Source organism: Megalobrama amblycephala, linkage group LG8 (assembly GCF_018812025.1).
Source record: "Megalobrama amblycephala isolate DHTTF-2021 linkage group LG8, ASM1881202v1, whole genome shotgun sequence".
NCBI classification, from domain to species: Eukaryota; Metazoa; Chordata; class Actinopteri; order Cypriniformes; family Xenocyprididae; genus Megalobrama; species Megalobrama amblycephala.
Window position 1 is genome coordinate 27097689 of NC_063051.1, and position 24018 is coordinate 27121706.

General features: G+C 35.4%; 1 long non-coding RNA gene across 1 annotated transcript in view; it reads left to right on the forward strand.

Moving 5' to 3' along the window:
• Positions 1-382: 382 nt before the first annotated feature.
• Positions 383-24018, forward strand: part of LOC125274139 — a 58968-nt gene continuing 35332 nt past the window's right edge. The window contains exon 1 of the long non-coding RNA XR_007186188.1: positions 383-1237. This is a non-coding gene — a long non-coding RNA (uncharacterized LOC125274139). The remainder of the gene's footprint in view (positions 1238-24018) is intronic.

Sequence of the window (24018 nt, forward strand, 5' to 3'; positions counted from 1 at the left end):
TTTTACTCTCATAGATTTTGTTACCATTGCCATGCATTATACGACTAACAGACTGCAACGGTTGGAGTTAAAAATCATCATTTGTGTTCTACTGAAGAAACAAAGTCACTTACATTTTGGATGCCCTGGGGGTAAGCAGATAAACATCAAATTTTCATTTTTGGGTGAACTATCCCTTTAATGTTGCACTATAAATGGCATAAATTAATTTTTGTGTGTTTCCTAAGGATAAAGGCAGCCTTAATTCATCAAATGATTAAGAAGAGCAGTATGATATTTTAAAACAGCTATCACAGATGATGTGGAGTCCAAGCAAAGCACACCAGATCTTAGTAATCTGCTGCATCCTTCACAATCTGAGCTGAAGGATGAGGAGCTGCACTGTTCACATTGTATTGAGCGTAAAAATGTTTGGCCATTGTTGTGCTGTTACCTAATTCCTTTACTAAAACAGCACAGACATCACATACAATTGTCAGCAGGTACTTTTACTCTCAGTGAATTCTCCGCTTAGTCTTTTGAGTGTACGAATGTTGGAGTGTGCAATTCTGAAGCAGCGACATCAAAACCCGCACATGCTCCTCACCACGCAACGCCTCTGACGTTCAAGGCCTTCTCCTCCTCCAAGACACGTGAATAAGTCAATCTGTCCATCAAATAAAAAAATAAACCACCATCCATTCATTTCAAGACAGTGCATGATCAATATCATCAATCCCAGCTTCCTTTCTTGTTTTCTTCCCCACAGTTTCTCTCTCTCAGTTTGTCTCTCCCTCTCTCTCTCTCTCTCTCTCTCGCCCTCTCCCCATCTCTCCAGCTGTATCCATTTCCTTCTGGCAAAAAGGGACTTTATGAATAAATGATACTGAATAGCTGAAGGTTCAGATACTAAATAATGAATTTCACCACCAAAAACACAACAACTTCTCCAATCATAAAATAGCGCTCCCCTTCCATATTGATTGTGCTTTGCTTTGGCAACCAGATGCAGAGCAACACGGGCAGCATCCATGTGCGCGTGAGAGAGCGTGCACGAGGGTTAGTCGAGTCCCTCCGACCCAAAAGCAGTGGAAGCTGGGACTCGGGCTCCAGAAACACCGCCTGGCTGCCATGCCGTTCCCGTCGGCTTATTTCCGCATGGATAATGGAGAGGAGAAATCTAGGGGAGGGAGAAGAGGGGCGGGGGGTATGGGTTAAATTCAGCGATAGAACTTCTTCACGGGACGCCTGATACACAGTAAGTGCGGTCATCTGTTCTGTGGCTTTTTGCAGCGAGGGCTGATGATGGTGTTGTGTGTCAGTGTGCGTGCGAGTCCGTGTGAACGCGTGAGCGTGTTGAAGCGAGAGAGGGAGAGAGAGACGGGGGGAAGCGGGGTGGGGTGAGTTAGTGTGAGCTCACTTGAGGAAGTTGCTTTCTAACTCTAGTGGTCTTTGACGGCATTATGACCCACGTGGATGAGTCATAAGTGTGAGTGAGTGTGTGTAGATTGATTCACACCTGTCTCAAAGTGTCATTGTTTTAGGCAGGCCGTGGTCTGTGTGTATCAGAGCTCAGTGAGGCTGGTCAGGTGTGTTTATGTCATATAATGTAAGTCTGTTTTCGTCAGTAACTTTCTGTATTCTCAGGCTGGATGGCGTTTGTTATTATTATTATTATTATTATTTTAATTATTTAAAAAAAAATGATTTTGACTTTTTTAAAATACTTTTTAATTGTATTTTTTTATAATATGGTTGATGATTAAGTTATGATATTATTTTTTTATTGCATTGCATTATACATTCTATGTTTGCTGTATTTGAAACTAAAGTACAGTAGATTTAATGTAATCTGTATTATAAATACTGGCATAACCAATCACACTTACTGACAAATCAATATATGTATAGATATAGTAGTTTTAAAAATATTTTTAATCTTTTTCTGGTAACAATTTACAATAAGTTACAATTCATTAATGTATATATATTTATATATATATAGTGTGTGTGTGTGTGTGTGTGTGTGTGTGTGTGTGTGTGTGTGTGTGTGTGTGCGTGCGTGCGTTTTTTGTGACATATCAGGACACAAATTTGTATAATGACATGGGTATGACATAGGTATTACAAGGAGAGGGTGGCTTATGAGGACATTACCCCATGTCCCCATTTTTCAAAAGGCTTATAAATCATACAGAATTGTTTTTTTGAGAAAGTAAAAATGTGCAGTTTTCTGTGATGGGTAGGTTTAGGGGTAGGGGTAGTGTAGGGCGATAGAAAATACAGTTTTGTACAGTATAAAAACCATTACGCCTATGGAATGTCCTCACAATTCACAAAAACAAAACTGTTTGTGTGTGTTTATAGCCTATTTATATATATAATTAGCTGTTAAAGTATTTTTAGTTTTTAGTTTATGATATCTACAGTAATTAACTAGTGGCAGTGAACCTTATTGTGGTGTTAACTTTAAAGCTGCAGTCCGGCATTTTTTCCTCTTTGTCGCCATCTCTGTTTGAAACCTGCGATTGCAGTCATATGCGGAATTGTTATCGTTATGTGTGTTGTGCATCGGCACGGCTCCTCAGCGGATGAATCTAATGTTCGCTGTCAATCACTACACCGGTGTGGATACTGTACTTCAGAATCACAAATTCTATGTCTTGAAAGTATGACCAATATAAGAATTTTCACTGGAAAGTAAGTAACATTTCTGCCACTTTTGTTATGACAAACTGATGAAAAAAGCATTACAATAAATCGTGCTGCCAATGATGATTAAATCTAACGATCGCTTAGTTGGATCACGCCGTGCAAATTATTATTACTGTTGTTAATGTTAATGTTAATTGTTAATGTTAACAACATCAGCATTGTGACTATGTGTATTTAGTGTGTATTAGCACAGTCCAAAGTGTTTTACTTTTTGACTACGGGTAAATCTCCAGTTGTCACTGATGATTGTCATTTGGACCTTTCTGGATTACAATCCGCCATCAAAATGGTATGTTTAATTATTTCAGCTGCTGTGAGAACAGGCTATAAATGATCCGCTACAAGCAGCATCCTCACATGATAAAACCGACTAGCCTGGACTCCTTCCTTTCTGTTTACAGTCATGACGTAATGACGTAAAGACGAACCGCTGCATGCTCGAAATCCACCAGGTCACGCTTATTATAAAACATTATTACAAGCGTAACGTTGAGAATCAAGCTAAGATAGGGAGATAGTTTTGAACACTGGCTGGATATGCACTTGCTCAAAAATTGATTTTGGATCATTTTTAACCCAAAAAAGTTACGGACTGCAGCTTTATGTATTTATTTCAACAGATTTTTTAATTGTATATCTCTATTTCATATATTTAAATACAATAGTTTCAGACCTGTATAATGTTAAAAACATTTTCAAAAACATATATTTGTAGCTTTTTCAAAAATGACATCAACTAAATGCAATCTTTCATCTGAATCTGAATACAGATTAAAACCCACCTCCCTCCCCCAAAGTCAAACAGACATGCAATCACATTCACACCTCGAAATCCTCTCAGTAAATGGGTTCAGGTTACCGACCTCACTGGTAAACACATATTCAAATAGTGTCGTGAGTGTTAAATTATTGACATCTCAATGAATATGCAGATGCAGTGAGGATGTCATGATGGAAACGTGTGACCTCACGATGGTGAGATTTGCAACAGTTTACAATCTGAACAGCTTCTGCTTTGAGATAAAAACCGTTTTGAGTTTTGTTGTCATGCACTGGGTGCATTTAGCATTATGTTGTGCGTTTTTAATTTGCTTTGAAGTTATTGTGTTGCATGCGTTCCCTTGATAGATACTGTTAGAGAGGCAGTGTTCAGTGTCCCTCACGGAGGAAGTGAGATTTCTTCTATTCATGTTTCATTCATTTCCACTGTTGTTCATCGGATCTGTTGGGAGTGAGGATGTATAAACGCACTGTTTCTTATTCAAGCTGCTCCTGTACAAGAGACTCATATTCTGACTCACTGATTTCTTTACTCACAGGAAATGTTGTTAAAGTCCTTGTAAAGCAGAATTGTGTTGTTGTTTCTTACCCCCAAACCCTCAGTATTTAACTTCTGCAATTAGTTCAGCCTCAACCACTTACACTCTAAAAAATGCTGGGTTAAAAACAACCCAAGATGGTTTGAAAATGGACAAACAAAGCGATTGGGTTGTTTTAACCCAGCGGTTGGGTTAAATGTTTGCCCAACCTGCTGGGTAGTTTTATTTAAACCAACTATTGTTTAAAAATTGCTATATGGCTAGCTTAAAATGAACCCAAAATAGTTGGGAAATTAAAAACCAGATGCAATTAGAGGTAACAATAAAAGACAAAACGTGAATGTTTATTAATAAGCTTTAATATTTTATTAATATAAATTTAATAGTTTAATAGTTTATTAATATAAATTTATTAATAAGCAATTTAATAAATGTTTATTGTTTAATAATTATTCATTGAACATTAATAAATGTTCATTTCCAACATACTTTGGGTTAATTTTAATTAAGCAATACAGTAATTTTTAAACAATAGTTGAGTTAAATAAAACTACCCAGCAGGTTGGACAAACATTTAACCCTACCGCTGGGTTAAAACAACCCAATTGCTGGGTTTGTCCATTTTCAACCCAACTTTTGCAACAGCATTTTTTAGAGTGTAATATACAGACTGTATTCAAACTTTATAAAGTGGTGCAGTAATGTGGCAAACATATTATTATCTAGTTACTTATTAGAAACATACTTTTTTTTTGTCTTAATTCCCTCAATCTTGAACTCAACAGAACTAGGGTACTGTTTGTAAGCAAAAACACATCCTTTCCATTTTTATAAATCTTTTTTCCACTTAGTGTCATGAATATTGCAACAGCAAGGTCATATTGTACACACCGAGCAGAAGTGTGTAAAAACTGTACTCTAAAAAGAAAGAAAAAAACGGGTAAGCAACTTTGTGTGATTGCATCTCATCTGGGTGAAATGTGAAGTTTTTCTGCACCGGCATCTAATTGAGTCAGACAGGGGGAAGCGGAGGAGAGTGGACCTGTCATCTCCAATCCCAATTCACCTTGATTAACATCAAACTTTTATAATGCTCTCAGAAATTCTGCCATGAAGTGTGGCGCTCTCTCTTTCATGCTCTCATATTCTAAAATGGATCTCCGCCTCTATCTAAGGTAAAATAAGGGCTGAAATATGCCACATAAGCATACAATTTGCACTTCCAGAAGAAAATACCAGTAAGAATAATAGGTAATAGATTTTGGTCGTGTGTAAATGAAATATTACTTAGAACCGCTTTATTCATGACACTCAACACACGTTCAGTTTTCTGCATGTGCACAAGAACAGTCACTGTGCACTGTAAAAGAAATATATATATATATATATATATATATATATATATATATATATATATATATATATATATATATATATATATATGTGTGTATGAACTTCAAATTCAATATGCAAATTTAAATGTAAATAAAAAGACCAATCACAATTCAATTCATAACTGTTGGTTACGTTTCTAATGCTGAACATTCTATCAGTATAAAAAACACAAATACATAGAAAGTATCTACAAAACAGAGTGGTGCAGGGATGACGTCAAAACCCAGAAGACCGATTCGTCACTGGTTCCCTCGAGATTTTCCTATGGGTTTTTATAATGGGTTTTTTCAATTTATGAGTGAAATAAGGTCTGTGGTAAATGTAACTTGACCATACTTGAATGTTGTGTTCCCTTTCAGTCAGTATGACTGACAAATTGGGATACGTCATAATTTGTCAGTCGTTCTGATGTAATGTCTCCTTTCCCTCCTTCAGGGAATGAGGGTTACATACGTAACCAAGACGTTCTACAACTTAAATTATGAAATTACACACCCATATCGAAATGCAAATTTCATAGCTGTTTTTTAAATAAAATGTAGTTGCAAGCACTGTTTGGTTTTTTAATTATGCTATTTAAGTGTTGTTTAATGAGTGTTCTTATTATCATGTCCGCTTGGTTAGTTAACAGAAATACACATGCAAGTTTTCTGTTATTGGGTAGGTTTAGGAGTAAGGTTAGGGGACAGAATATACAGTCTGTACAGTATAAAAATCATTACGTCTGTGGAATATCTCTATAAAACATGAAAACACAACATTTACGATATTGGAAAAAAAAATAGAAAATAATAATAAAAAATGTTTTTTTGGGTAATACTTTACAATAAGGTTCATTAGTTAACATTAGTTATTAGTTAACATGAACTAATAATGAACTGCACTTCTACAGCATTTATTAATCTTTGTTAATGTTAATTTCAACAATTACTAATACATTATTAAAATCAAGAGTTGTATTTGTTAACATTAGTTAATGCACTGTTAACTAACATGAACAAACTATGAACAGCTGTGTTTCTATTAACTAATGTTAACAAAGATTAACAAATACACACTGAAAAAATTACTTGTAGGATTTACTTGATGAAATCCTTGTAACAATTTGCACATTTTAGGCAATTTTATTGCTACTGTACAACGTACCTGTTATTATCAAATAAAATCTACTTACTATTGAACTTAACATTCATAAAGAAATTAAGTAAATATTACTTAATTATATTCAATTTATTTATTTTCACATATAGAATTAAGTAAAATCTACTTAACTAAGTTCAGTAAATTAAACAAAATTAACTTTTTGCTCAAATAATATAACATTGAATTAAACCATGCTTTTAAAGTGTATGCTTTACTTAGAAACATCTAAGCAAATAATACAATAGATATCGTATAGATAACACATATCTACATAACAGAAGTTATGCAGCACTCAGCCGAACACAGAGACTTTAATACACAATGACGGTAACATTCAATTGTTTTTGAGTATGAATGTGTAATTTTGAGTAGAAAATGAACTCCAGATGTCATAAAATTGCAAGTTACTAAACCTAACATAAAAAAGCAATGATAAAACAGTGTAAATACAGCTGGGAAAAAAAAAAAAAACCTTATCAATTATTCATACCCCAGTGCATGATGGGAACACCAGAATCAGAAAAGTTGAGTAGGTTTTACTTAATTTTATATTGTTGGTATTTACCCTTTAATTTCTACAAGATTGAATTGAGTACTAATATAGAATTTACTTTGTCTTTTAAATTCTTGCCTGAATGAACTTTTTCTTGTATAAATTACATTTATATTTTTCTGTAGTATTTACTTCACCACAGAATCATTTTTATCAGTGCAGTAACAAATGTATTGCTCACGGTTAGTTAATACATTAACTAATGTTAACAAATGAACCTTATTGTAAAGAGTTACCGTTTTTTGTTTTTTATTTTTCTACATTTTTGATGTGCGTAAAAGCATCTGGCATTTTTAGACATGTTTATTTGAAAATCTTTAAGGGTCATAAGCTCTATGCTACAATATTTGTGCTTCGTCTGACAATGTTCCTGACTGTCTACTGCTGTTTTACAAATAAGACACCCACTCCTCGTGTCATAACCGGGCCCCTGACATGCTTTGGCCCTGTAAATCACCCTGAGATTTGGGCGATCACTCAGGGGCCCCTTGTCGCTTCAGCTGCCCCTGACCCCCTCGGGCAGAGCGGACTCTCCCCTGGGCCCGAACCCTTCAGCTGGGAGTGACGAGGTTGAGTTGGTCATTATTAAACCTCTTGCTCATCTCCCTCCCTCCCTCTCGCTCTCTCTCCTCCTATTCCCCTGTGAGCGGTAGAATCATCTCAGCCCGGGCCGCGCGCTTCCTTTCATGTCTGAGATTAGGGTACAGGGGTAGGGGGGGTTCACTGTGCTCTCTCAAAGCATCATGGGTAATAAGTGGAAGGCCCCTGGGGGGCCACAGGAGAGAGAGAGACAGTGAGTGCGGTGGCTTTTTGATAGTAGGGAGGGTGTTTGGCAAGTTGAATTGGGACAGTCGTGGCAGAGATGAGCCTCCTGCAGCAGGGGTTTCGTCTAGATAGATGCAGATTTTGTGGGAAATACATTCAGCCTTTAGATGTTGGTCCCAGTTGTCCTGCTTTCCTTATAAAAACACCTTTCTATCTAGTCGGCAAGGAGTTGTCATATAGTCAACAGGTCCAGGTTATTCAGACATCCAAAAGTGCAAATCAGGATAGAAAAATATTCAGTCCCACTTTATATTAGGTGTCTTTAACTACTATGTGCTAACATTTAAATTAATCATTTGCACTTATTGTGCGCTTATAAGTGACGAGAATTCTTTTTGTGCGCCAAAAAGGCAAAATAACAACTTTATTCAACAATATCTATTGATGGGTGATTTCAAAACACTGCTTCATGAAGCTTTGAAGCTTTATGAAAATTTTGTTTCGAATCAGTGGTTCAGAGCAATGTATCAAACTGCCAAAGTAGTGTTTTGAAATCGCCCATCACTAGATATTGTTAAATAAAGTCGTTATTTAGTTTTTTTGGTGCAAAAAAAGTATTCTCTTCGCTTCATAACATTAAGGTTGTAGTCACATGAACTGTTTTAAATATGTTTGTAGTAGCTTTCTGGGGATTTGAAAGTGTTAAATATCTTGTTGTCAATGGAGGCCACACTGAACCATCGGATTTCATCAAAAATATCTTAATTTGTGTTTCAAAGATGAACGAAGGTCTTACGGGTGTGGAACGACATGAGGATGAGTAATTAATGATAGAATTTTCATTTTTGGGTGAACTAACCCTTTAATATAAAGTGTGACCAAATATTCTGTCAATATGTACTTAGTCCAATACTGTTTTAAATAACCATATGATATTTTTCAGCTGTGGAATCAATACAAAATGCAGTTAATTACATGATATACTGATTATCATGTTTCATTTAATTAAATAATGAAGCTAATCACAGATTATCACATCAGTGCGTATTTGGCCATTGCATTTTTCTCTGTAATGAATTAATTGCACTAAATGAGTGATACTAAAATGAAATACAATAATAGCAATGATTTAAAAAACTTTACCTACACTTTACCTACACTGTTCAAAGGTTTGGGGTCAGTAAGAATTTGTTTTTTTAAAGAAATTAATCATTTTATTTAGAAAGGATGCATTCAATTGATCAAAAGTGACAGTAAAAACTTTTGCATTGTTACAAAATTATTTGTTATAATTATTTTTATTTCAAATGCAAATGCTTTTACTGCCGTTACAAATAAATGCTCTAACTTTTTATTCAAATAATCCTGAAATATAATAAGAAGAAATGTTTCTTGAGCAGTAAATCAGCATATTATGTGATAACTGAAGACTGGAGTAACAATGCTGAAAATTCACAGGAATAAATTACATTTTAAAATAATATAATAAATTTTAAATTCTAATAATGTTTCACACTATTACTGTTTTTGCTGTATTTTTGACCAAATAAATGCAGAACATAAGAGACTTAAAAGACACTTCCAACCACTACCAACTTTTGAACGCTAGTGAAGTTTTAAGTTCCCTGTCAAAAAAAATACAACATTATAATGTTCATGCTCTACTTTGTTTGTTTGCTCATTGTGCATCTCAAAAACAAATGCACAACCAGATCTGTCCTTTTAAATGTGTGCAATACAGCTACTGGAAAAACTCCCATCTCACTGTCAGCGTTGACAGATGTGGACTTTTCACAACTTGGCACGGGATGTAATTTAAAGCCGTTATTTTGTGAGAGGTTCCTCTGTTCCGTTAATCCTGTCCAAGTCCCCAGGAATTATTAGGAGCATCAATATCTTTAGCATATTGCTGGCGGCTCTGAGACACTATCTGGTTTCATTATTGGTGTCAGTTCAATTATGGCTCACACCCAAGTGTTTTTCCACCATCGAATAGCATCAATCGACAGAACCATTTGACGAGACACCACCCCGCTTCTTACACACACACACACACACACGCACTTCTGACATCCAGCTAATGTACGTGGCCGTAAGACAGCAGCATGCGTAATGGAGGCTGCATTCTGGGCCGCGGTGCGCAGCTGAGGCAGCCGGACCCATTTCATCAAATATTAATGAAATGGAAGCGTACACCCGGACTACTCCTCTACCACTGCAGGAGAGAGAGAGAGAGAGAGAAGTGGAATGTGTTTAGGAGCACTGTCTGATGACCGTAATTAGGACCTCTCCAATTAAAAATTCAACAGCTGCAGTTTATTTCAGAGCATGAATCTTCCTCTTGCTACAGCATTTATTTCCTTTTACAAAGTATTTTATTTTACGATGCTAATTGAACCAGGCTTTTTACCTCCACCCTCAGCGTCTCCCTCCATCTTTCTATGCATCTGTTTTCCTCTGCGGCCCCTGATGATTCTGCTGGAAAGTCGCTCTGTTACGATGTTTGTTTATTTCCTTACTTTTGTTTTGTGAGCATCCTCATCTGCTTTTACTAATTATTTTGCTATTTATTCAGCGCTTTCTCCTACTTTTATTTGCTTCTCTTGAGTTAGCAATGGTTGAAGAGTTTGTGTATGAAACTGGCTGTGTATCTGCTCAGAGAGTGAAGGATTTTATTTGTCAGGCTGCTATATTAATCATCAGATATTTAGCGTGACCCCTGACCTTTGACCCTTTGAAAAGAATTTGCGCATGTTTATCGTGTTCGCAATGGCTGCCAAATAAGGTATACTAATATAATAATAATACTACTTAATTAATAATAATAATAATAATAATACTTTTGCACTATGAAGCATAACACACTACCATTTAAAAGTTTGGGGTTGATAAAATTTGTAACATTTTTCAGAAAGAGCACTCTTATGCTCACCAAGACTGCATTTGTTTGATCAAAATATACAGTAAAACAGTCATATTGTGAAAAATTATTACAATTTGCTTTCACGCTTTGGCTGAGCCAGAGACAGATGCAATCAGTGCTTGTCATATATCACAAATATACAGTGTTTTCAACCACATAATGTTTACTTTAGGTTTCAGACATTTAAATACACAAAAGTAACAAAACAATACATTTAGAGTTTGTAAAATACACACTGATCATTATAAAGGTGTTTAAACAACAAAACACATTCACTTACACATATTTGACAATTGGAATATCACACATTTCATGTTATGGTTAACAAGTTTGTGAATATTTTAAATAAAAAAGTAAAAATTAAATAAAAGCAAAACATCGGTCATACAGCACTGTTGTGGCTGGGGTGTGTCACGTGACAAGCAATGACGCGTCGTCATGGAAGAAAAAAAGTGATACATTATAAATAATGTTCGCCTTGAAAAACTCAAAAAATCATGCGCACGATTTAGCAAATCGAGGAACGAGTTAGTAAGTAATGCACATGATTTATAAATCAAGGGAACGACTTAGTAAAGCGTATGCACGATTGAGCAAATCGAGGGAACGAATAAGAAAATCGTGCGCACGATTTATAAATCGAGGGAATGGCTTAGTAAAGCATGCGCACGATTTAGCCTACTATTTTTTTCCTGCATGCCATATGCGGAGCTTTGTAAAAATAACTGTTTTCTATTTGAATATATTTTAAAATGTAATTTATTCCTGTGATCAAAGCTGCATTTTTAGCATTATTACTCCCAGGGTTGCCAGGTTTTCACAACAAAACCCACCCAATTGCTACTCAAAACTAACCCAATCACATTCCAGGGGGGTCCCCCGGGGGGGAAATCTACGTTTTTTGCCGGGGTCACCCTGGTAAAATTCGTATTCCAGGGGAATATCATGTTATTTGGGGTCTCTTCAACCCACGGAAAATGAAAAACAACCCGTGGCAACAGAGTTAAAGTAGCCCAAATCCGTGGGAAAACCACTGACTTGGCAACACTGATTACTCCAGAAATCCTACAGAAATCATTTTAATATGCTGATTTGCTGCTCAAGAAACATTTCTCATTATTAGCAATGTTGAAATCCATGAAACATTTTTTTGAAGATTCCTTGATGAATAGAAAGTTCAAAAGAACAGCATTTATTTGAAATAGATTGTTTTATCTAACAATGTAAAAGTTTTTACTGTCACTTTTGATCAATTTAAGGCATCCTTGCTGAATAAAATTATTAATTTCATTACAAAAAACTTTTGAATGATAGTGTATTCACAGTACACACAGACTAAATTCAGAATATCTTACTAGCATACAGTACTATTTTACGATTATTAAAGGTGCCGAAGAACGTCTTTTCAAAAGATGTAATATAAGTCTAAGGTGTCCCCTGAATGTGTCTGTGAAGTTTCAGCTCAAAATACCCCATAGATTTTTTTTTTATTAATTTTTTTAACTGCCTATTTTGGGGCATCATTAACTATGCACCGATTCAGGCTGCGGCCCCTTTAAATCCCTCGCTCCCTGCCCTCCCGAGCTCTCGACTATAAGTGCAGTTATACAGCTAATATCAGTTCACACAGCTAATATAACCCTCAAATGGATCTTTACAAGATGTTCGTCATTCATGCTGCATGCATGCATCGATTCCTGTGAGTATAGTATATTTGGATGTTTACATTTGATTCTGAATGAGTTTGAGGCTATATGCTCTGTGGCTAACGGGCTAATGCTACACTGTTGGAGAGATTTACAAAGAATGAAGTTGTGTTTATGAATTATACAGACTGCAAGTGTTTAAAAATGAAAATAGCGACGGCTCTCTTGTCTCCGTGAATACAGTAATAAACAATGGTAACTTTAACCACATTTAACAGTACACTAGCAACATGCTAACGAAACATTTAGAAAGACAATTTACAAATATCACTAAAAATATCATGTTATCATGAATCATGTCAGTTGTTATTGCTCCATCTGCCATTTTTCACTATTGTCCTTGCTTGCTTACCTAGTCTGATGATTCAGCTGTGCACAGATCCAGACGTTAATACTGGCTGCCCTTGTCTAATGCCTTGAACATGGGCTGGCATATGCAAATATTGGGGTCATACATATTAATGATCCCGACTGTTACGTAACTGTCTGTGTTATGTTGAGATTCGCCTGTTTTCCGGAGGTCTTTTAAACAAATGAGATTTATATAAGAAGGAGGAAACAATGGAGTTTGAAACTCAACATATGTCTTTTCCATGTACTGAACTCTTGTTATTTAACTATGCCGAGGTAAATTCATATGGTACATATAGTAATAAGAAGAAGTATGCTGTTCTTAATTCAGCCACATTTTCTGTCTGACCTACAATATTGTCCCCAGGGCCTAAAATTAACACTTGCCAAGCACCAAATGCGAGTAAAAATCGGTGTTGGTGAGTATATGAAACTGTCAATCGTCAGATGGCCAGATGGTAATATTTTTATGAATTATGACAATGCAATGTTGTGAGAACATGAATGTAAGCGACATTACAGTTGACGGTCAGTGCTGCATTATTACGAAAGTTTAAGCCTTTCCACTGTAAATATTCAAGTGTTAAAATACGCGAAAGGGAATTCGTTACTCCCTTTCGCTATGTGGGAAGTTCAACATTGCAAACATCCGAAGTGCGCGCCCTGAAAGTAGCATCTCAGCGCGCAAATACTAAGTCAAACTCTCTTTCATGCCTTCCTGTACTTGAACGGACAAATTCACTCAAATAATGCCCGTCTCAGGGAGTATCCTAGTAAACATAATAAGTTATGTCTTCAGTTGAGAAAGAAAATGAATCGTCATTTCATGGCAATTTAAGTCATGTGGCAACAATGCTATTTGAAACAGCATACTGTTTCGCATACTAAGTAGCCAGCACACAGTACAGTGTACTAGTAAAATCTAGCAGTATAGCTAGCTACTGTGTTCGTAAAGTGCATATATTATAATGTATACTTAAGTATATATTTGTGTGTGAGTTTAGCTAGAGTGTTTTTGTACCTGTGGAGCATGTTCAATGTGTGTGTTTGTGTACTTTTACTCATGTATTGCCTTTGTCGGCATGAACCCAGAGGCATTTATTTGTGCATTTGACAACATCGTACATAATGGAAACAGTCAACTTTGGTGTTTCTATGTTTGATTCATTCACGCTAACACGTGTTTGTGTTAAACAAAGCCAGAGCCCTGGAGTAGCTCAGTTTAGAGGAACAATACGCTAAAGATGAGAGCAGACGAACACTTTGGCCTCCACTCTTCTGATGAAACCGGTAATCGGCTCTTGTTGGCTTTAAAGTCGTATTGGGAAATGAACAATGAGAAAGGCTCGTGTTTCAGAGCGCACACACATGCACACACACACACACACAGACACAAATGCAGCTGCTCAAATGGTTTCAGTCCTTTAAAATTTCTCGGCTTTCATAGGCCTGTCACCCCGTCTTTCTCTCTCTATCTCTCTCTCTCTCTCTCTCCTTCTCCTTTGCTGCTCTGCTTGACACAGGCACAGAGAATAGTAGTGCGAGCAGATGCCAAAGGGTTCTGAGCGAGACGGGCCGAGAGAGCTTCTCTTTGATGTCATTCAGCAGACGAAAAAACAAAACAAAAAAAAGCAAGAAACAAACACTGGTGCAGAAGTGCAGTGAAGCCTGAGTCTACCTGTCTTCATTCAGATCTCTCATCTTAACGCATTATCAACACATCTAAATCCTGTCACAGTCTCCCAGCTGGAGCCAAGCAGCCCACTGAGCCTAAAATCAAACCAAAACTGCTCTCATCTTCTGCTTTTAGCCCTAAAAGTGTGTGGTTTGAGAGCAGAGGAGGTCCATCTGTGCTGAATTCATGTCATTATCGTTTTGCAGCTGTATTCAAAGCCAAGATCAACTCCAGAGAAGGAGAAATGGGCTTTAAAGCTCTGTGAGGAACAATTGCTCCAATAACAATAACTTGACACTACTACAGTATATATACTTTGACATTCAGTTGTTTCTCTTGGCAGAGAATGTACAGATATGTCCAATAATGAATAAAGATACAATAATGTTGGAGTTATAACATCTGTCAGCAGGGTTAACCAACCAAACCTCTTGATATTATCCAATATTTCCAAAAACATAAAGGGCATATATTGGCCATAGTATGGCATAGTAATAACCATAGCAATGTTTTCACTCTAAACAAAAACAAGGGTACAAACAAATTTAACGTTAGTAATATGGCTGTATGATATATCGAAAGCAATATAAAATTGCAAAGGCTACAACTTAATTAAATAAATATACTATACATTTCATAGTAAAGATATTTCTAAATATTAGTATATTTCTTATTTTGTGTAATATCTTTTATTTAAAGTCACCATGAAATCAAAATGGACAATTCTTGCTTTTTTATGGAATACTGTAGTGTTTATTATAAATGATTTATCTGTGCACATTGTTATTTTTTTTATTTTATTTTTTTTAATTCATGTGCCTAATAATCTTTAATCAAAATAACTTTGTCTATTACAACAAAATCTCTTCTCTGATGACATGTTTACTGGCGTGAGGGCAGGGCAACCTGTCACTCACATGAGATCCACCAATAGCAAACCACAACCCCAACCAATTCCCCATGGACAAAATCAAGCCCCGCCCTACTTTTTTATTTATTTTTTTTTTTTAATCGAGAAGCCGTTTCACTTGGATATAGACAATCACAACTTAGGTTTAATGCTGACTTTAATAATAGTCACAATAACAATCTAAATAAATAATAATTATTATAGTCATACTGAATGAGTCAAAAACAGTAGGAATGTGACCTATGATAAATCAAGTGGAAAGAATTTTTAAAAATATTTTTTAAGAATATTTTTAAAATATTTTTAATATTTTTCCCCAAATCATGCAACCCTAAGAGGATGGTTCGCTCTCCAAAAAATGTTATTGAATTATGTTTAAACCGTATGCAGTATGCATAGTATTCCACTGTGATCTTACAACTTCTTTGTCTATATTCTTGAGTATATACTTGTGTGTACTTGAGCGTGCTAGGGTGTTTTTGTACGGTTGGACCATGTGTTGTGTGTATTTGTGCACTGTTACTCATGTAATGCCTTTGCCGAGATACTTATTGTGCACACGTCCTGATTTTGCAGAGTTAGACATGTTCCTGGTGACTGAGTCAACAATCCTAACCACCTACCCCTAAACCTAATCCTACCCATAACTTATCCCTGAAATCAGAGGGAAATGATGGTGAATAACACTGATGTAGAAGCACCTAACCCTGGTTGTAAGCCTAAACTTGATATAGACTGTAAACTTGCCCCTCAAATCTGATTGGTTGATTGGAATGTTGTTCCAGGATCAACAAAGATGTTGATCCAGGAACATGCATTTGGTGAAATCAGGTTCTGCTTATTTTGCATTGACAACACCATACAGGTGCTGGTCATATAATTAGCCTATCATCAAAAAGTTGATTTATTTCACTAATTCCATTCAAAAAGTGAAACTTGTATATTATATTCATTCATTACACACAGACTGATATATTTCATATGTTTATTTCTTTTAATTTTGATGATTATAACTGACAACTAAGGAAAATCCCAAATTCAGTATCTCAGAAAATTAGAATATTACTTAAGACCAATACAAAGAAAGGATTTTTAGAAATCTTGGCCAACTGAAAAGTATGAACATGAAAAGTATGAGCATGTACAGCACTCAATACTTAGTTGGGGCTCCTTTTGCCTGAATTACTGCAGCAATGTGGCGTGGCATGAAGTCGATCAGTCTGTGGCACTGCTCAGGTGTTATGAGAGCCCAGGTTGCTCTGATAGTGGCCTTCAGCTCTTCTGCATTTTCTATGGGGTTAAGGTCAGGCGAGTTTGCTGGCCAATTAAGAACGGGGATACCATGGTATTTAAACCAGGTACTGGTAGCTTTGGCACTGTGTGCAGGTGCCAAGTCCTGTTGGAAAATGAAATGTGCATCTCCATAAAGTTGGTCCGCAGCAGGAAGCATGAAGTACTCTAAAACTTACTGGTATACGGCTGCGTTGACCTTGGACCTCAGAAAACACAGTGGACCAACACCAGCAGATGACATGGCACCCCAAACCATCACTGACTGTGGAAACTTTACACTGGACCTCAAGCAACGTGGATTGTGTGCCTCTCCTCTCTTCCTCCAGACTCTGGGACCCTGATTTCCATAGGAAATGCAACATTTACTTTCATCAGAGAACATAACTTTGGACCACTCAGCAGCAGTCCAGTCCTTTTTGTCTTTAGATGCTTCTGACGCTGTCTGTTGTTCAAGAATGGCTTGACACAAGGAATGCGACAGCTGAAACCCATGTCTTGCATACGTCTGTGTGTAGTGGTTCTTGAAGCACTGACTCCAGCTGCAGTTCACTCTTTGTGAATCTCCCCCACATTTTTGAATGGGTTTTGTTTCACAATCCTCTCCAGGGTGCAGTTATCCCTATTGCTTGTACACTTTTTTCTACCACATCTTTTCCTTTTCTTCGCCTCTCTATTAATGTGCTTGGACACAGAGCTCTGTGAACAGCCAGCCTCTTTTGCAGTGACCTTTTGTGTCTTGCCCTCCTTGTGCAAGGTGTCAATGGTCGTCTTTTGGACAACTGTCAAGTCAGCAGTCTTCCCCATGATTGTTTAGCCTACAGAACTAGACTGAGAGACCATTTAAAGGCCTTTGCAGGTGTTTTGAGTTAATTAGCTGATTAGAGTGTGGCACCAGGTGTATTCAATATTGAACCTATTCACAATATTATAATTTTCTGAGATACTGAATTTGGGATTTTCCTTAGTTGTCAGTTATAATCATCAAAATTAAAAGAAATAAACATTTGAAATATATCAGTCTGTGTGTAATGAATGAATATAATATACAAGTTTCACTTTTTGAATGGAATTAGTATAATAAATCAATTTTTTGATGATATTCTAATTATATGACCAGCACCTGTATGTAATGGAAACAGTCAACTTTGTATGGTTCACACAAAAGATCACCCCAATCATTATATCAAGCAATTTCAGTGATAAGTCATCTAAGTAAAAATTCCATAGCAATACATATCACAGAAAAACTAAATATTGTAAAGTAATTTTTTTCCCCATTTCCGATATTGCAGTCTTAGTGTGTAATTACTGATAAATAATTGTTTTGTTTATGCTCTATAAGTTTTTAAGTATGATAATTTGTAAATGATTACTTCACTTCATTAACAACAAGTTGTTTAGGTTGGCTCTGTATATTAGATTTACTATATATATATATATATATATAGAATGTGGTAAATAAATGTGTGTGTGTACAGAACAAGATTAAGCTCTTAGAAGAGATGTGTTATTCCTATCATTATATAAGTACAGAAGTTATACACATTATCTTCCATGTTATTTTACTAAATTTAAAACCAAATTTATATCCATTCCAAAGAATTCCATGGGTTTTTTCTTGAGAATTGGTGCAGAAAAGGTGAAAAATGTAAACAGATTCCATGTGGGCCTAGTCATCATCCCTAAGAGGCTCTTAAAATTGCACCATTCAGTGGTCAAAAGTCAGCTCGTGATAAATCTTCATATTCACAATTATAATCATTCACCCCAAAAATACTCAAATATAAATACAGGCTTAAGCACACGTTCATCTGCACTTCCTCTGACTAATGAGCTCATAGATCATAGAGGGGGGGTGAGGATCATGTCTTCATTACATTTAAATGAGATCTGTCTGAATCATTGTTCAAACAGACTCCTGTTTTTACCCATACGGAAGATTAAAACCATTCGAAACCATTTTCTGTGTAAATTTGTCCAGGGGCGTCTATGTTATTGAGCCTTATCCGAGACTGGGACAGGACAGAATTGGTGAAGATTTGTTCAGGTTCTTGACAAACATTATCTAATAAGTGCTTTTCCACCTCTGAATGTACAGTCTTCACAACATAATCCCACTCCAATACTTCACTTCAAATAAACCCTGTATGAATCAGACCTTGGTTCATCTACAAGATGGCCTAACATTTGTGTTGCTGCCTTTTTTTTTTCTTTTTTTTTTTTTTTGAGGAACTGTTCAAATGGAATCATCACATTATTTGCATACTGGCTTCTAATTGGTCTTTCTTACATTGTGATAGGTCTTTTTTCCTCCTATAAAAAATGCATGGCAACTTAATGCTATACAGTCAACAGTAAATAAGATGCGTGGCGAGTGTCATGACAACTGAAAGCTGCTCTGATGCAACATTTCCTACGTGCTGCTGAATTAGATTAAACCTAACTTTGCCTTGCAAGCACTGGTATCTCCTCCAGAAAATGCAAATCTAGTTTATTTTCTTTTTTGAGAAGGCATCTCATTAAAGGTATTTTAGTGGTGAGCGGCAGGAGTTTGTCTTCAGGCTGTGTGTGTGTGAGTGTGTGTATGTGTGTGTGTGTGTGGGCAGTGCGGTGATTAAACTCGGCTGTTGGATCACAGACAGACCCATATGTTCATTACTGCCATGATCACAGACAGGTTCCGCCCACGGCCGTACACTGAGACAGGGCGGAAGAGTGTGACTCCTGGGAGAACAGCGTGGAGAGGCTGATATTTGCCTCTCATAAAGGGGTATACATGAACATCCACACGTATACATAAGCGATGACTTCAGAAACACACAAAATATTACTTTAGACCATAATATTAACCAATTTCACACTGTTTTTAGAAAAGAGGTCCAAATTAAGCCCATACCTGAGACTGCGTGACCTGACCCGACTGATACTGTCAAATTATCATAAAAGTATTATATAAGTCTGAACTCAAGCTGTGCATGCATGCATATTCTGGAAAAAGATTACATTAACACTACAGGCAAAAATGCATTGGTCAATTTTGAGCCATAAATATCCACAGTATACTTAAACTTTACAGTTTTATACCTATACACATTCTTAAGGTTTTTACAGAGGGGTTTGTTCATGTATCAGTCGCCTCATTTTATACAACATTTTAGATTTTTTGGGTTTGTTTTTTTTATACACTCTATATACACTGAATTAATAATAAACAATAAATGTGTTCAGCATTCTGCAACAAATGTTTTTTGGATTTTCTAGACTATTTTGAGTCGTAAAGTGAGCATGATATATTAAAATGTAGTGCAAGGATTCGGCAGGCAGGCATGTATTTATAAAGTGGGGCAGCCGCTGGTCTCAGAGCCCTCCCCAGCTCTACAGCGCCCCACAAATTTCCAATGTAAATCTGTGGTGAAAAATGGAACTGCAGCGCTTCTCATAGAGAGCCAATGGGGAAGATTTCTGGCTGCCCCACTTTTTTACGTTAGGTAAACACACCTTACATAAACCTCGCTCCAGACAAGACGATATCAGTCCGCTTCAGATATGTGTCTGCATCAGGTCAGTAACTAGTTGGCATGTCTGTTCTTCCTATGTGGAGTAGTGTATCAAATTAATGAGAGTAAACCCTTTTATTTAAACGTGCTCATGTGAATAGCTTTTATATACAGTAGCTCTGCTGTGTTTGTTTTATGTTTGTTTGCGAGTCATTACTTTTTTCCTCACTGGAATTCCTACATAAATTGCAATATTCTAAAACAACATTCAGTAGCAATAAAATATCAAAATATCAAAACACTGCTTCAGGAAGCTTCGGACATTATGAATTAGCGTGTCGAATCAGCTAATTTTAATCAGCGCCAAAGTCATGTGATCTCAGCAGTTTGGTGGTTTGACACGTGATCTGAATCATGATTCGATACACTGATTCATTATGCTCCGAAGCTTCCTGAAGCAGTGTTTTGAAATCGGCCATCACTAAATAAGTCATTATTTTGTTTTTTTGGTGCACCAAAAATATTCTCGTCGCTTTATAATATTAACATTGAACCACTGTACTCACATGAACTGATTTAAATATGTTTTTAGTACATTAATGGATCTTGAGAGAGGAAATGTCATTGCTGGCTATGGAGGCCTCACTGAGTCATCGGATTTCAACAAAAATATCTTAATTTGTGTTCCCAAGATTAACGAAGGTTTTACGGGTGTGGTACGACATGAGGGTAATAAATGACATTATTTTCATTTTTGGGTGAACTAACCCTTTAAGCAATTCTAAGATGGCATTCTATGCGTTTGTCGTGTTTACTGAAGTCTGTCAATCATCATTAGAGCACCACCCTCAGGCTGGATAACGCAAGGACATTAGCCAAAAGTGTGTCTGATGTGTTCAGCGATTAGAATATAAATCTTACAAAAATGGTTATCATAAACTAGCGCTAAGACCCTGAATCTATACCTAAATTTATGACCAGGAGTCGCTACTGCTTCACACAAAAATACAGATTCTATATTTGTTAGTAACTCAATCTCACATGTTGACAGCTGTATACAATAAGTGTGTGAATTATTCAGCGACTTTCTAGGTGATCAACATTTTAAAGATTTTTTATGAGCAAAAAATTTTGAGCAATTTGCATCTTGTGTAAAAATATTGTTTTCATTAAAAAATGACTTATCAAAACCTGAAGTTAGACATGAAAAACCAATCCGAACCTGGCCCAGCATTGTGTGTTGGGTAGCAGACCTCTAATGTAAAGAGAGAACAAGATCAGAAACAAGGCCCACTGGAGAATTTGTGAATCTATATATTATAGAGATACATGCCTCCAAAGTGCACATTTCTCTATCTCTCTCATCCTCATCTCTGGTTCGGTCCTGTCACTCAGTCTCCTGGTGTGTGTCTTCCTATCTCAGGGGCTGCAGGGGCCCCTGCTGTAGAGCCTCTCATCTGCTCTCATTGCCTCCAGCTCTATGCCATAAGTGCATTGATTTCCATGTACGTCTAATTACTGCTCATAATCTATTCATTCCAGCTCCGGCAGAGAGCAGCAGCTGTCCCTGCACTGGCTTCTAACACCCGCAGACCCAGAACACACACACACACACATACTGATTTAATCACACAGCAATACGATATAGACACATGTGCTGAAATATATAAGTGCTTTAAAACTGGAATGTACCACAACAACTGAGCCATGATAATGCCTCTCTTATACACTGCATTCCTCACTTCACTACCTGATTTTCACTAAATCACTTGAGAGTATTTTTTCAGGACAGAGGTTTGAGGCAATATAGTAAAATAAAATAAAATAAAATAAAATAAAATAAAATAAAATAAAATAAAATAAAATAAAATAAAATAAAATAAAATAAAATATTTAAAAAATAATATATTATTAATTATGTTATAAAAATTATATTATATTATATATTATTGCAACCTGGTATAATATAATATAATATAATATAATATAATATAATATAATATAATATAATATAATATAATATAATATAATATAATAATATATTATATTATATTATATTATATTATATTATAACATAATATAATATAATATAATATAATATAATATAATATTTAAAAAAACATTATATTATTAATTATGTTATAAAATATATTATATATATTATATTATATTATATTATATTATATTATATTATATTATATTATATTATATTATATATTATTGCAACCTGATATAATATAATATAATATAATATAATATAATATAATATAATATAATATAATATAATATAATATAATATAATATAATATAATATAATATAATATAATATTTAAAAAAATAATTATATTATTAATTATGTTATAAAATGATATTACATTATATATTATTGCAACCTGGTATATATAATATAATATAATATATAATATAATATAATATAATATAATATAATATAATATAATATAATATAATATAATATAATATAATATAATATAAACCATTTTAGTTAAATCTATATTATATTATATTATATTATATTATATTATATTATATTATATTATATTATATTATATTATATTATATTATATTATATTATATTATACCAAGTTGCAATAATATATAATATAATATAATTTTTATTAGTATACATTTTATTAATAATACAGTTAATAAAACCTTTTTATTTTAGGACATTTATACTGACTTTATAAGTGGCTTTACAGCATATTTTGAACATTAAAGGGATCGTATATTCAAAAATGTCAGTCAGAATATTTATGTATATTTCTGAAATTACATAACTTGGACACAGTCACCTCTGATAATAGATCACTCTAAACGGTAATGTAGACATGCATTTTCTGTAAAGCTGTTTTGAAACAATATGTATTGTGTGAAGCGCTGTACAAATAAATGTGAAATGAAATTAAATGTTTATGTTGCGCTTTTCCTTACAGTGGGAGTGAATGGGCGTTGTTGCCGTTGAGTTCCAAAAATGACAAAAAAACAAGCATAAAAGCGGTCTAACCTTATTTAGAGTCTTCTGAATCCATGTAATATAGCTTTGAGAATGGAAAGGACTAAATCTGAATGAATTGTGCCACTAATATACATGAATGAAAATGTGATTTGAAAAGATTTTCAGCAAATAACAATGTAAGTTTTGGTCTGTTCCTCTCACACAGCACTTGTATAATACAGATTAGCCATATGGACTACACTTTTTAGTCATTTTTGTAGCTTCATAGTGTCCGTCCACATTCACTTTCATTTGTAGGGTCACAAGCACTTTTTTTTTTCTCAGGAAGGACTATTATACAGGACAGAATGACATGAGCGTGAGTAAATAATGACAAAATAATCATTTTTGAGTGAACTAACGCTATACGCAACTATGCTTCCTTTCCCCGTTCTCTCCACTTTGCTTCAGTCTCTGGTGGTTTGCAGAAGGAGGCCTGCGGTAGAGCTGTAATCGGGCCTTCTGATTGGCTGAGGTTCTTGAATGGTTACAGTTGAGGATTCATGTTCAGGTTTGTTTCTGTGCTGAAAATAGGATGACGTGGGGTCGGTAGACATTAGGTCGGATCATGTTGCCCAGTTCATGTATTATTAACTGGCTGTTCACACTGGCCCACTGCATACTATTGATCACTCTTCTTCAAAACCTAGGAATTTCATATGTGCTCTCCTTATGTGTTTCATATGTGTTCTGATGCCCAAATAATTATAAGAACATCGAAACCGTGCTGCGAATCTAAGCCTGAGCCTACACATGTATCAGGATGAGTATAGTGATT